Source organism: Tachypleus tridentatus, chromosome 6, assembly GCF_004210375.1.
Source record: "Tachypleus tridentatus isolate NWPU-2018 chromosome 6, ASM421037v1, whole genome shotgun sequence".
In the NCBI taxonomy this organism is placed as follows: domain Eukaryota; kingdom Metazoa; phylum Arthropoda; class Merostomata; order Xiphosura; family Limulidae; genus Tachypleus; species Tachypleus tridentatus.
Genome location: NC_134830.1, coordinates 54,391,295 through 54,406,955, shown reverse-complemented (window position 1 = coordinate 54,406,955; position 15,661 = coordinate 54,391,295). Strand labels below are relative to the sequence as shown.

General features: G+C 34.6%; 1 protein-coding gene across 1 annotated transcript in view; it reads left to right on the top strand.

The window, feature by feature from the left end:
- Positions 1-14,432: 14,432 nt before the first annotated feature.
- Positions 14,433-15,661, top strand: part of tum (Rac GTPase activating protein tumbleweed) — a 34,280-nt gene continuing 33,051 nt past the window's right edge. Inside the window, exon 1 of the mRNA XM_076504842.1 lies at positions 14,433-14,617. The gene's annotated coding sequence lies outside the window, so the exon portion shown is untranslated. The remainder of the gene's footprint in view (positions 14,618-15,661) is intronic.

Sequence of the window (15,661 nt, the reverse complement as noted above, 5' to 3'; positions counted from 1 at the left end):
TCATTACTTCGTAAAGGGTAGTTCAAGAGTTGGCGGCGGATCCACCAGCCGATTGCCTTCTATTGGAAGCTCAAAATTAAGGCCGATGGCTTGATTGGCTTTACCATAAACAAAGACTCATTAGTATTCTCAGTGTGAAAGATCTAAGAAAAAAATTTCCCCAGTACGCCACCTCAATTATAAAAGTACTTACTGTTTTTTTTTTTTTTTTACTGGTATCTTTGCTGAGTATATTTAAATTGAATAATATTTATATCTTTTAATACATCTTATTAATAAAGACAACAGTTTGTTTTGAATTTCGCGCAAAGCTACACGAGGGCTATCTGCGCTAGCCGTTCCTAATTTAACAGTGTTAGACTAGAGGGAAGGCAGCTAGTCATCACCATCCACCGCCAACTCTTGGGCTACTTTTACTAACGAATAGTGTGATTGACCGGAACATTATAACGCCCCCACGGCTGAAAGGGCGAGCATGTTTGGTATAACAGGAATTAGAACCTGTGACTTTCACATTACGAGTCGAATGCCCTAACCACTTAGCTATGCCGGCTCAATAAAGATGATGAAATAAATTATTCAGTTACAGAAGTCGCTGTACTTTTGTGAAATGTTAAAGATTAAGAATGACAAACATGCTCGCTCTTTCAGCCGTGGGGGTGTTATAATGTTACAGGCAATTCCACTATTCGTCGGTAATAGAGTAGCCCAAGAGTTGGCGGTGGGTGGCGATGACTAGCTGCCTTCCCTCTAGTCTTGCACTGCTAAATTATGGACGGCTAGCACAGATAGCCCTCGAGTAGCTTTGTGCGAAATTCAAAACAAACCAAAACAATTACACACTGTTTAAAGTACTGGTTTCGTACCTTTTACTACACTTTAGATCTAATTCTTTCCTCTCTACATCTTTCCATTTTCTACATTAATGTATAGTATTCCGAAATTGTAAGTGCATATATATTAATTATAAAAGACAAAATGTTATGATATATTGTTACATACATTACGTGTCACTTCAACATTTTTATTTGAGATTCCATCCTTCAAGCTTCACACGTTCAGCTACTTATACAGTCATGGCGAGGTGTGTGAGCTACACATTTATATTCTGTTGTTCCACTTATCACTTTAAGGTATGATCCTACCTTATTCCCAGATTTTCAAACTATAGTCTACAATATTTGACACACACGTGGTTTCTACCCTAACTAGTGTACTTATGGTAGATGTTACTTTAAGCTTACTACCCAATCCAGATAACGAATAAAATCCCCTCCCCCATTAGTACAAGCTTTTGGTTGAAGTCTGAGATAAAAGCACAGATCAACCTTAAAGCCCGTGTATTGTAAAGACCAGCACGAAGATGCTCCATGATATTATTTTTAAAAGCTGAAACACGTTTTATTTACAGAAATTTTACAGCAGATGTAAAATATTTTTTCTTAAGTGTTTTTTGTTGACAAAGAACTCTTATAAATCCTTAAACTTGAATAAAAACGGATCCAATTCAAGAAACACAAATTTAATATAATTTGGACAAACTAAGGGGTTTTTGTTTTCTACCACTTCTTAGAGAGCCTATATGAATGTAATCCACGAAAATAAGAAACATTAATACGTGTTATAAGAAATATTAATAAGTGTTATATACATATAGATATCAAACGCTTAATTTAATTTCTTTTTTTGCCACTTGGGTGTTTCAAAGGTTGCATGTGGCTACTACCAAGTTGTATTGTAAACTTAATCCAAAACTATTCTCCTATTAAATGCTTTACATATATGCAAATTATTATCTGTTAAGAAGAAATGTTGCGCTTACAATGTCTGTATGCTAAGTTTTCAAGTAGACCTGATATACTATTAATTTACATTAGATTTTACCCACCGCCTCCTCTTTTCTACCTAGGCCTAACTATGGCCAGGTGGCTATGTTTGTTTTTGAATTTCGCGCAAAGTTACATGAGGGCTATCTGCGCTAGCTGTCCCTAACTTAGTTGTGAAAGACTAGAGGGAAGACAGCTAGTCAGCACTACCCATCGCCAACTCTTGGGCTACTCTTTAACCAGCGAATAGTGAGATTGACCCTAACTTTATAATGCCCCCACGACCAAAAAGGCATGTTTGGTGTGATGGGGATTCGCACCCGCGACCCTGAGAGTACAAGTCTAGTGTTTTAATCACCTAGCCATGTAATACTTCAAGTACAATGTATGAAATATTATTATACTTCTACGAAATAAACAATATATAAAACATTAAAATACTTTTAGGAAATGAACAATACATAAAATCTTATAATACTTCTCGGAGGTGATATATAAGATATTGTAATACTTCTAGGAAATAAACAATATATAAAATATTATAATTAGGAAATAAATAATATATAAAGAGCAAAACAATTAGCATCTGCTTTCTGTTTCCCAGTATATCAGCAGCAAGGTTAAGGTTCGAGATTTCAGTCCACGTGGTTCACAAAGCAAGGACGTCCTATTGTGTAGCTCTGACATCTGCCCCTAGTGCAGAATGTAAAAACTACGCAATGGTTTGTTTCAGCATGTTCTCCGGTGACACATAAATATGACTGCAGACTTAAACCAGTAGAAAGAGGGTTTCGACAACCGTGGTAAGCAAGGCACAGATAGCCCATTATGTATCTTTATACTTAACTACAAATAAACAAATGTTTTCGCGTATTTAGTAGTTAAACTTTGTGAATCATTAAAGTCGATTTGCAGAACTCACTGAAACTTTATCGCTATAACTTCATATTTTGGTCTGCAGTTTTTACAAAAATTGTCTAATTAAAGTACTAACATGTACTGGTGAAGTTATGTTTGGTTTCAGTAGGTAAATAAACACTGACTTGTCATATAGGTATTTCAGCCAGACTTAAAAGATAGAGTTAATATATATTATACATATATTGCTCCTTCTGTATACATCAATTTCTCATACAAACATCTAATATCATCGAAAATAATATTTTTGCGTAGAAATCAAATTAAATACGCTTGTTTAATATTTCAGTCTAAAATTATATAATGAACTCTTGGCATTGTGCTAACTTGTAGTCATAGAACCCTGATTTTTATTAAGTCTTCTGACTAACTATAGACAAACTTGTGACACATAGTACATGAAAAAATATCTTGTCTTTGAATTCGCTTAATTCGTATCCAAAGGCAGTTTCAGTAGTTTCTTGTCACCATACTTGTTTATAATCTGGAATATCAAATGTTGTTTCATGACGAATCATTTATCTAAATAAATTTTCAATTGATACGTACGTTAATATTATTATCACACACTCCTGTTTACGAACGCCAACCTGTGTTAAGCCTTATGCTTAACAGAAAACAGATACAAAAGAAAATAGATAATATTGTATTTTTTGAATGCGTTCATGTTAATAAGGTTCGGAATCGACAAGATTCTAACATTTAAAAAAGAAAACAATCCTCTCCTAGAATAACATTCTATAAAACTCCAGAAAAGTGTGAAAAGTAGTCATAAAGAATTGGAGTTTTGTCCCTTCTAGGGCGACATTTCAGATTACAAAGACGTTCATGGTGTAGGAAACAACACACTTTTCCTTAGCGCAGGCTATGTATTGTTATGCAACGCTGTCCTTTAATAGTTCCATAGTCTTCGTTATAACATTCTAGTAAAACGAGTGTGGGGTATTACAAACGTTGGGATTCTTCTGTGTTCTTGTCCCATTTCAATACCTACCGTGGGCAAGAACACAGAAGAATACCAACGTTTGTAATACCCCACACTCGTTTTACTAGAATGTTATAACGAAGACTATGGAACTATTAAAGGACAGCGTTGCATAACAATACATAGCCTGCGCTAAGGAAAAGTGCGTCGTTTCCTACACCATGAACGTCTTTGTAATCTGAAATGTGGTACCACTGTGTCACTTGGGGGGTATTGTTATGTAAGTCTCACATCCTAAACAGTTTTAACATTCTGGGATTTGTTTATTATGGAAAGTTACACAACTTGTTTCAACTTGTTTGCTACATGTTTGGTTTATTGATCAAAAGCCCATTTAACCCTTACAATTTTTAAATCCGTATCTTTGATTTTTCAGTAACTAAATAAGATAGCATAGTCTGCTATATAACAAACTCAGATCAAGAGTTAATACAATGTAAGTTCCTATATAACTAACACAGGTTAAACAAGAAGGAATCTTCAGTAGCCGAGGAACTTAAAATTATTTTAGTCACGATTAGAGTAAACTAATTTATAAGATTTTTTCTTCCTTTTTATTAGCAATACTTTTATGTGCCGTTAATACCAAGCGTGAGGCTCGTGTGTACCTAATTCGGTTTTATCACTCATCAGGATTTTACAAGCCTACCCTCAAATAGAAATTCTACTAGGCAGAAATAGAGTAAATTAATCTGTTAGACATCGGGCGTAGTCAAATACATCAGTCTAAAGGGTTGGTTTGATTTCTGAGTCCGAAACTATTATTATTAGATCTCAAATTGGTCAAAATTTGACGGAGCTATGTACTAGGCCCGGCATGGCCAGGTGGTTAAGGCACACGACTCGTAATCTGAGGGTCATGGGTTCGAATCCCCGTCACACCAAACATGTTCGTCCTTTCAGCCATGGGGGCGTTATAATGTTACGATCAATCCCACTATTCATTGGTAAAAGAGTAGCCCAAGAGTTGGCGGTGGATGGTGATGACTAGCTGCTTTCCCTCTAGTCTTAGATTACTAAATTAAAGACGGCTAGCGCAGATAGTCCACTTGTAGCTTTGTGTAAAATTGAAAAATAAACAGAACAAAAGCTATGAGCTAAACGTTTATAATTAAAAATGATAAAATCAGAGCCATTCTGTGACCATTCTTAAGAATTTAGGTGGCCTAACTTGTTACACTAATAATGTGAATCAAGGACATTTTATTTCTTTTGTTTGTTCGTATACAGCCACACAATGGGCTATCTGTGCTGTGCTCATCGCGACAATCGAATTCAGTTTAGGCTTGGACACAAGAAGGCTACTTTTTTCGCTATACCCTAAATTTCCAAAATGGCACCAGTATATCTTCATATTGCATTTAACTGTGCTTCATTTAATATTCCACTTCCGACACAAATCGGGAGTGGCCTGCAAGTAGCATGCTCGGACTGTAAACTCGAGAGTTGAAGTTCGTGAACACTTCATAGTTTGGTTTCGTGACTGCGCTATAAAGGTGCAGGTCAAAGCGTACAATTTGGTCAAATAAGAGTAGCATAGAAGTAGGCGCTGTTGACTACCTTCCTTCCTCTTATTTTATATGTTCGAAATAAAGGAAGATTATTCGTAAGTGGCATTTTGAAGCTCTCAGAGGCAATCAATACAAAATTTTAAAGACAGGCCCCAAGATTGCTGTGTGTTAGAAAATATCATCCACCAATTAATTAGCAAAAAGTTATTACAGGTTATGTGTTGTGTAAAAACAAAAATTACCACACTTGACTAATGACAGGTGTTATTACTTCCCCAATATTTGTCGAACAGAGTAACTATTTTCATTAGTGGAATAAGCTAGTTTGTCATTAGCAAATCATGTCACGTTGTAATTCCACCACGTGCGTCGGAAAAGCTACCTTACGGGATTGACGAAATGAAAAAACCAAAAAACTTGACTCACTGTACTCTCGTACCAGACTCTCATTAAAACTAATTCAACCTTCTATGAGTAGATTTAACGTAAGTGATTAACACTTTTCTCTCCAGTGTGTTTATTCTTTAAATAATTGTTTCTTTTCCTTGTATTTATTCATATATTACTTTTTCTATTAACAGGGAAATCACTTCGCCAATTATTTATCCTAAACAATTTCAACATTTTGAATTTTTTTAAGTGTTTTCTGTTGTTAACCTTTTAACCATGGTCTATTTGTGTTCTGTCCATCGCAAAGGATTGAGCCTCAGATTTTAATATTGTAAGTTTTTACTCTATCCACTGCGGGGAATTTAACCTCGAATTTTAGTGTTGTTAGTCTGTAGATTTGCTGATGACCAACAGAGGTGTTCTATTCACTTAAAAAAAACAAAATCAAAGACACTAAAGTAATATATTTTCTCTTCAACCAGATTTATAATCCTTCTTTAAATAGTGACGCTTCTCCGTCTTAGGGCTTATTAAGCTATAACTAGGGGTTTAATTACCAGTGGTAGAAGTGGCACAAATAACCTATTCTGTAGCTTTGTGTTGGATAAGAAACAAACAAATGAATCTCTAGATGGCTTACAGTATCAAGACTCATGTGATATATTAATAGTATTCTCAACATTGCTCGTGAAAATATGTTGACTAAATTCAATTTATACATTTTATAATTCAACTGAATTATTTCTAAACTATGTCTGTCAATAACGCTAGTCGATTAGGTGTAGCCACGTTGATGATGGGTACCATAAAGTGACTGCCAACATTACGGATGGCTATGAATGAGACGAGGGTTTTGTAACCTGACCTTTTATGTGTACTTTTGTTCGAAAAATACTAAGCTAACAGATACTAGCAAACATTTCTTATAAATCATCGTTGTTTTGTCGTTGTAGCTGTTACGAAGTTCTGTATAAGAATTGGCTGAGGTTGAGAAAGAGGCCGACTTTATCTCTCTCCGTAAGGGATCGCTGCTGTAAGTGGATAGAGAATTATTGGAGGAAATGGACATTTTTTCTGTTAAGCTGTTCTAAAGTTTATAGAGCCCTCTATTATTATGATCGTCCTAATTTTAAAAACATAAAATAGGGGGCGCAAGGTCAGACAGAATGAAGCCTTTTGGTGGGATTTTTATAAGAAATGTAAGAGGTAGATAGTTAACAAAAGAGAGAAAAGGAAAGAATCGAGAGGTGTGAGTGGGAAGGATAGACCGATAGATGCGAGGAAGAAATAAGATAGTGTCAATAAATAAGGAAAACAAATTTCTTTATGTGTTCCTGATACAGTAATATGAAACAGAAATTCATTACGTTTGAATTTAGTACGAATCAATTTCTGATAGAAACAAGCACAGCCTCAGTAAAATTGAAGGGAAAGCGAAGTGCAAACACAGCATGATTACAAAAAAGTGATGCCAGAAGTGATTAAAGCAAAGTGGTATCAGAAGTTGTTTATAGTACTAATTGATGACCCACCAGTAACCAAGGTTTTCTAATCCTTCAGTGCGGCAAGAAACAGTAAACTGAAACATGGCTAGGTCTAGGCTTCGACCAATCTGTTTGGTTGCATTCTGTATAATAAAGTTTGTTTGTTTTTTGAATTTCGCGCAAAGCTACTCGGGAACTATCTGCGCAAGTCATCCCTAATTAAGCAATGTAAGACTAGAGGATAGGCAGCTAGTCAACACCACCTACCGCCAACTCTTGGGCTATTATTTTACCAACGAATAGTGAGATTGACTGTAACATTAAAACGCCTCCACGGCTGAAAGGGTGAGCATGTTTGGGGGTGACGGGGATTCGAACCCGCGACCCTTAGATTACGAGTCGAGTGCCTTAACCACCTGGCCATGCCGGGCTCTGTATAATAAAAAGAAAGATGCAAGTGTACAACTATAAAGATCGATTGAAACTTTTGTTTGTAATATTTATCCATAAAAATGTTTGTTTGTTTTAAATTAAGTACAAAGCTACCCAACAAGCTGTCCGTGATCTGCTCACCAGGGCAATCGAAACCCGGTTTATACCTTTGTAAGTCCGTGCATACACCGCAGTGTCACGGGGGGGGGCAATTGAAATTGGTTTAATCCATCTCGTTCTGTTCATGATATTCTAATGGCAGGTCCGAGCTTGGCATGACCAAGCGTGTTAAGGCGTGCGACTCGTAATCTGAGGGTCGCGGGTTCATATCCCCGTCGCGCCAAACATGTTCGCCCGTTCAGCCGTGGGGGTGTTATAAGGTGACGATCAATCCCACTATTCGTTGGTAAAAGAGTAGCTCAAGAGTTGGCGGTGGGTGGTGATGACTAGCTGCCTTCCCTCTAGTCTTACACTGCTAAATTAGGGACGGTTAGCACAGATAGCCCTCGAATAGCTTTGTGCGAAATTCAAACAAACAAACAAGCAAACAAAATATTATAATGGCTGCGTGATTCATACTAAAAATAAATAAAACGTACATGTGAAATATTTTTCTGGGATAATCTTTACTATTTTGTTTGTTTGTTGTTGTTTTTTTTTAAAGCAAAGCAACATTGGACTATTTGCTGTGTCAGCTGAAGAGAATTGAACCCCGAATTTTAGCAGTATAAGTCCGTAAACTTATTGCTGTCCTATCAGAGGACAAGGCATAAAAGGAAGAGAGAATACGGAAAATTACAATAAAGCCGTTGAGGAGAACCATTTTAGTAGATGCTAACATCCCACTGACGTCCAGTACGTTTAAAGAGCTTGCATAGAGATGTGAGTATCCAAAGAGTTTCATTATGTTCAAAGTGAGACTTTGAATTAGAGATATCACTTCAAATACAGAATTTTTTAGTATTAAAGATAACCAGAAGCACAACTTTTCATATTTTTCTCCAGATAAACCGAAAGCTTTGTTTGACGTTATCATGCAGCTATTATGGATAAGTCTGACCAAGTCTATAGAGACTACTCCATAATTCTGTCTTGCATCCGTCATTTGTCAGCGTAATTTTGACTCAAAACATAGGTAAAATGAACAGAAAGTGCTGTTGCAGTAATGTTAATTAATCAAAGATATCAGACACACCAAGTAAAAAGATGCTTATTAAAGACAGTTAAGGAGATCTTCAATGAAAATATAGTTCATAGTGATTATAGTTGGAAGTCAAAGATACAGTGTACTATAGTGAATATTTAGCTATTTTTAAATGTGACTTTCAATATTTAGCAGGACAAAGATCCTCCAAGCTCTAGCTCAACCTAACCAGAATAAATGGATAAATATTCCCACTATAGAAGAAAAATCCAGAGATTTGGAGAGAAAAGTAAAAAATGCAAAATTTAGAGACCCTTCCAATGGTAAAATAAATGGCCTATTGTCGAAAGATGTTACATTCCATAAAGAACAACAGAAAGAGGAGACACTTTTGATAGTGAAATATTTTAGTATCCAAATAAGCTATACTCTATCAAAAATTAGAGGAAAAGGACCCAGGCTGACAGGTTGAAGTTTTGAATATCCTAGGAATTAAAAACGGAAAGGTTACGATAGGGGCAGTATAATGCAATAAAATGCATAATAAGTTACCTGTTTCGATATTATTATTTCCTCGTTTCGAATTCAAACTCGAAATTTCTAACATACCGAATGAGTGATCTACCAACTGACATAACGATTTAATCCGCTAGACTGACTAGAACTTACTAGTAAGTCGTTTTTTTTAAACTGAAGCTACATATCTATATGCCACATCTTTTAAATTAATTATTCTTTAATCAGTTTTTCAACTGTTAGTTTTAGTTTAACAATATTTCACAGCCTAAAGATATAATGTAAAATACTTCCAAAAGGTGTTTAAATTATACGTAATTAAGCTTTCAAAAGTTTGTTCGTTGTTAAGCACAAAACAATGAAATGGGTTATCTGCGCTATGCCCAACACAAGCATCAAAACTTGGTTTATACGGCGTGAACAACCGGGTGGGGGTGCTTTTAAGTAAATCAAAGTTGAATTCTCATAGAGTAGCGAATAGATGTAATGTTTGTAGATACGCTGTGAGAATGTCTTCAAATATTTGTAAAACCTGAGCTGGGTCTTTAATATACAGTCATTTGTGATCACATGCGAGCTTTTTTGTACTTTATGTGTAAACCTTAAACACCTGGAGTAACATTTAAAATAGACCAACATGGAATCATGGTTATTTTTCCAATATTTAACGCATTTAAATTAACAATCAAAATAATATGAGTGCTGGCCCATTGTTGGGTAAGGTTTAGCAAGCTTATGCGTTAATTTTATAGAACTTGTTGAAATAACATATATCTGTATAAAAACAAGATAAAGGCTGATCATAGTCAATAATATCTTTGGATGGTTAAAAGTATATGTTAACAGTTCGTAATATAATAGGTATTACTACTTCCATGACGAAAATTAAATTTATAAAGATTGGTTACAGTTATCTAGTTGCAATGAAAGAAAATTATCAGATATATAACCTTCTTATACAAATTTTATAAAAGTGCCACTCTGTTTACCAATAAAGCATTGTATTCCAAAGGTTGTGATTTGCAAAACAATATATTAAACACAGGCCTATTTACAAAGAAGCTGCAAGTCAAGTATGATGAGTGTACATCAAATCATTTAAAAATGACAATGGAAATACATTAGTACAATTATGATGTTTACAAGCTCCAGGACGTCCACATGAATTGTAATTATTTGTCTAGAAACGATCTCAACTTAAAGCGTTTAATTCTCTCTATATTACTTGTCGTACTTAACACTATTTCAAACGTTTTAGTTAGATACAGCTTTCGTCTAACGATGCTGTGTTATACTCTTAAACAAATAGGTTTTCTGGATACCCCTCAGTGGCACATCTGTGAAATATCCTCAAACTTATGCCGTTAGAAATCAGGTTTCGATACCTGTGGTGGGCAGTGTGCAGAGTACAGATAGTCCGTTATGTAGCTTTGTGCTTAATTGAAAACAAATATTATTTGAATTAGTTTGATGCGTAGAACTAATAAAATAATTATATTAGTCATATGTGATGGTACTTATAAAAAAAATGGCTTTCTTCATATATGAAGAGTTGATTCATCGATGTGATAAATTATGATTCAGGTCATCATCCGGTATTGATTCATGACAAAGAATCAGTTGATAGTACATTACTATACTTGAACGTCATGAAAATTAAACTGTTGTAATAATTTTGTAGAAAGCAGGAGTTGTCCTCTCCAAAAAATAATTAAGCCATAAAGCATTTTGAGTTCAGCAACTATCAGTAACAACGGGGAATAGATAGCTCGTTGACATAGAACAATACCTCAGAGAAAATCCACTAATTATCTTAACTGACAAGTTCATTTTAGAAGGATAAAATTTTAACTGACAAATTTGGAGAAGGATTTTGGTTTAATGTTGTATACATATAATTAACACGATTAGGTATGTAATTATGTTTGGCTTGCTGCAGAGGAGTAATATATTTAAGGTTGATTTTTCTTTTCTGTTATTATCATGGCTTCTTGTTTTCTACATGGTGGTCCAAACGATAGTTGTTCCACATTCAAATCCCTTCTAGGTGGATAACTCTGGATTTGCATCATCTGCGTCAGTTTCTAAACTAAAGAAAACTAATTTGATTTTTAAAATAATTTTTATGTTAACCTTAAGTTTCAGTGGTGTGTTTCTATGGCCCATATATGTCCTCGAACAATATTAGGACTATAATTCTAAATTATCTTTCTTTATAAATATCGATAACTAAATTAACCTACCAAGACCAGACTTTCAACATAAGAGTTACTTTTTTTTTTTTTTGTAATCAACACTGCTTAACAACCTCAACAAGTATAATGTCATTATTATACATTATTGTCTTACGTCTTACTCGTGCTGTTCGAAATTGGATTAAATAGCATTGTCCCAAAAGAAAGTAGGATGACACAACATTTAAACAGTTATCAACATAGACATAGATATGCCCAGAGAGACAATTTTATTGATTCAAGCTTAAAACTATGTCTCCAATAGTATCTGACGCTGATTGGCTTGAAGAATATCACCCAGAGTTTGTTTGGCTTATCTTGGCTACAACTATGGACCTTCTGACCTGCAGTCGGGCACCTTAACCATTAGGCTACACTCAACCACAAAATAAAGTAAGCTTGTTGTATTATCAGGAATTGTAGCCAAATGATGGAATATTTACTGTATTTTTAATCCTTTATATTTTTATTGAAACATCCTATTCTCAACACTTGTAGAATTCTTTTTATCCTTGGTCATAAATAAAGGCTATAAAAATGTATCAAATACAAGGTATTTGACCATTTGAAGGTTCAACTAACTGATGTTTCCAAAACACAAGGTCTTAAATAAATGCTTCTTCTTGTAGCAGGTTCTGAAAATGCTATGCACCTGGTGTTTAGGGCACTCGACTAGCACCTGTGGGTCGTAAATTCGAATCCTCGTCATCGAATGTGCTTGGCTTTTTAGCTATGAGGGTGTTATAATGTGATGCTCAACAATGAGCATCCGCAGGGAAAACAAAAATGCATTTGTGTCCCCTCAGAAAATAAGACGCATAATTCTTTCTTTATTCATTTGGCATATGTATATTAACTTACAAGTTTTTATCCACTTCACTATTCCACACTACTTATTACACTTAATAATAAATTCTAATAAAAGTCGCCAGGTTTGTAAGCAACTTTACTTAAGATCTCTAGATACCTACCCTTTATATAGATATTGAAAAATGCCATAACTAGATATTGGTTTCTTAGATATTGGGCATGTCAATTCTTACGTAGGCCTTCATAAAGACCAACAAGGACTTTCTCACATCCCTTGAGTGCTGACAAAGTGTGATCGGGGTCAACCTGTTCCTACCTGTCGGTTGTTCGAGAGCAGGTTATTAAAGAGATTGACGCAGCCTTGCAAACATGCCATAAGATAACATGGTAGGGGCCAAATAAAATTTATGGAGTAAATATAGCTGAAATCTGGACTGTGGCTTAAATCAACCTTAAAAAATATTAAATAAATTGGGCGCGGCATAGCCAAACGTGTTAAGGCATTCGACTCGTAATCCGAGGGATACGGGTTTGAATCCCTGTCGCACCAAACATGCTCGGCCTTTCAGCCGTGGGGGCGTTATAATGTGACGGTCAATCCCACTATTCGTTGGTAAAAGAGTAGCCCAAGAGTTAGTGGTAGGTGGTGATGACTAACTGCCTTCCCTCTAGTCTTACACTGTTAAATTAGGAACGACTAGCGCAGATAGCCCTCAAGTAGCTTTGCGCGAAATTCAAAAAGCAAACAAACAAACAAAAGTATTAAATCCATCAAATCAGACTGTGAAGGATTAGCAAAACTTTAAATACAGGGCTATTGTCCCTTGGTTTTGAATTTACTCTAAGTGGAAACATTTCTGCGGATGTCCATGCATTCAAATTCACTATTTGTTGGTAAAATAGTAGTTGACGGGAAGTAGTGTTGATTAGTTACCTTTCTTCTAAACTATCACTGTTAAATGAGGAACGGCTAACGCAGATAGCTCTTAGGAAGTTTTGTGCGAACATCAAAACACACCAAGTCACATATAAAAGTAAAAAAAAAAATATATCGCTATTTTATTTACAGTTTCTATCTACCAGAATGGTCAACCTTTGTGTTCTGTAATGACTACTGTGGTTTCTGGGGTTCAGAGAAGTTTTTCGTCTTTATGTCCATGTATGACAAGAACAAAAAGAATTCTGATTTATCTTCATACTCCACAGGCTATTCATAATAACATTTTGAAAGAAGATAAACTTAATTTCATTTAGATACAGGGTCGATCACTCCGGTATTTTTATTAGCCCAAAACTTTTGTGTTTGGGTAGCTAACCTTAACGTAAACCTGAATAACAAATATATTCAGTGAGGGAGATTCGAGCCCGTGACCCATAGGTGACTTGTAAGACTCTCTAACCACTAAGTAAGAAGAAAAACGAACACTTTACACATGCTAGTTTGTACAATATTTGTGTCATCTTTTGATGACAGGGTAAATTGGTACATGTTTCTGGTCAATGGCTTGTGGAGCCTATTATCTGACATAAAGAGATTAGCATATTTTAACAGCATTTTAATATTCGATTTATACTTTAACTGAATCTAACCAATTTAAATATAACTTTTGAGCTAGTTGCTTCTGGTTAATTCCTGGTGCTAATCACATTTATTTTTTTGATGTGTGAAATGTTTATAAGTAATTAGAATGTTTGATTGACTTAGTTTCAGTTACATAAATTAGGAGATTGTTTAATATAGTTATTATTTTTGAAATGTTTTTACATGCTCTAGTTTATACGTGTTAAATAAATGTTAATATATTTATCAAAATATATATGTTATGGCTTTCTTATTAAATCCGAGGGTCGCGGGTTCAAATCCCGGTCGCACCAAACATGCTCGCCCTTTCAGCCGTGTTGTTGTTATAATGTTACAGTCAATCCCACTATTCATTGGTAAAAGAGTAGCCCAAGAGTTGCCGATGGGTGGTGATGACTAGCTGTCTTCCCTCTAGTCTTACACTGCTAAATTAGGGACGGCTAGCACAGATAGCCCTCGAGTAGCTTTGTGCGAAATTCAAAACAAACAAACAAATCTTATTAAATAAAATATATTTCTCTTACACCAAAAATTGGCTTATTTATTTTTTATTTTGTGTTTTTGAGGCATCGTTTTTTTAGCGATCGTAGCGCTACTAAGTTTTGTAAGTCAAAAACTCTGATTGGTTGATTTTGAAAGTCTGGAAAATTTGATTTGGCGTTAACGTGTGTCAGGATTTCAGACTAGTAATTGTTCATCTTAACGAAAGCGCATGTTTTATATAAATCACGAGAAAGATAAAACTGGGTTATTCATGTACTGAAGTGTGAGATATAACTTACCAGGTAAATTAATTTGTTTTTGGGAAATTGTAAAATATAAAATGTTTCTATTGTTTTTATGTTAAGCAAATTCGTATAAAGAATGCTGTTAGCAATACTAATATGGCTACTAGGCCTAGGATTTGTTAGTGTTATTCAATTTAATTTTTGTATTATAATTGTTATTATTGTAACGTGTTCGAATTACAATTATTTAGTATAATACTACCTAATTGTAACACTATTGTTGGTATTATATAATCTTGTTTTCTTGTAGTTACAATACTAGTGCTGCATTTTACGAGTTAACTCGACTTTTGTCTTTTACTTTAGAATTGGTACTTGTAATATGTACTGGCTGCAGTAAAGGCCTAACAAGTAAACTTTACGAAGTGACAAGGCTTAGCAAAATTGTGTATATTTATGAATCAAGTTAGGTACAATCATAAATAATCATTGGTATCTAATATCGTTTTCAAGATTTCATTATGATAAATTTTGGTGTTTATTACTGTTATTAATTGCTGTAACTTAGTGACTTAATGAACTTTTGCACAGAACACGAAGCTTAATGTATTAAAATAAGAAAGCCTTGTAGCTCTGTTACTATTAGGGGTTTCCTCGAATTTTAATTTAAATAGCGGCAGTGAAAACAATTACACACCTTTGGTGTTCATAGCAAAAAGTTAGTATGTTTATAATGCAATCTTAATTATGTTAATAAACAGATAAGTCGTTTATGTAAATTTACCTTTCACACTATGCCATTGTGTAATCAAAGCAATGAAAATAAGGCTGTTTTACTTGGTAACATGAAACATTGCTTGAAATTGAAACTTTTGACATTGCAAGATAAAATGTAATGCTAATAAAATTATTCAGTCTAAATGAAACCTGTAGGAATGTATTTATATAATATTGATAATGATAGATGAAATGAAAACTGTCAACCAAATTTTAAAAATTACGAATGAACTTGCATATTTACTTAATAGAAAAGAGATCTAATATTCACATTGATTTAGTGATTGACAGATGTAAAGGAAATGCTATGTTGTCAAGGCAACA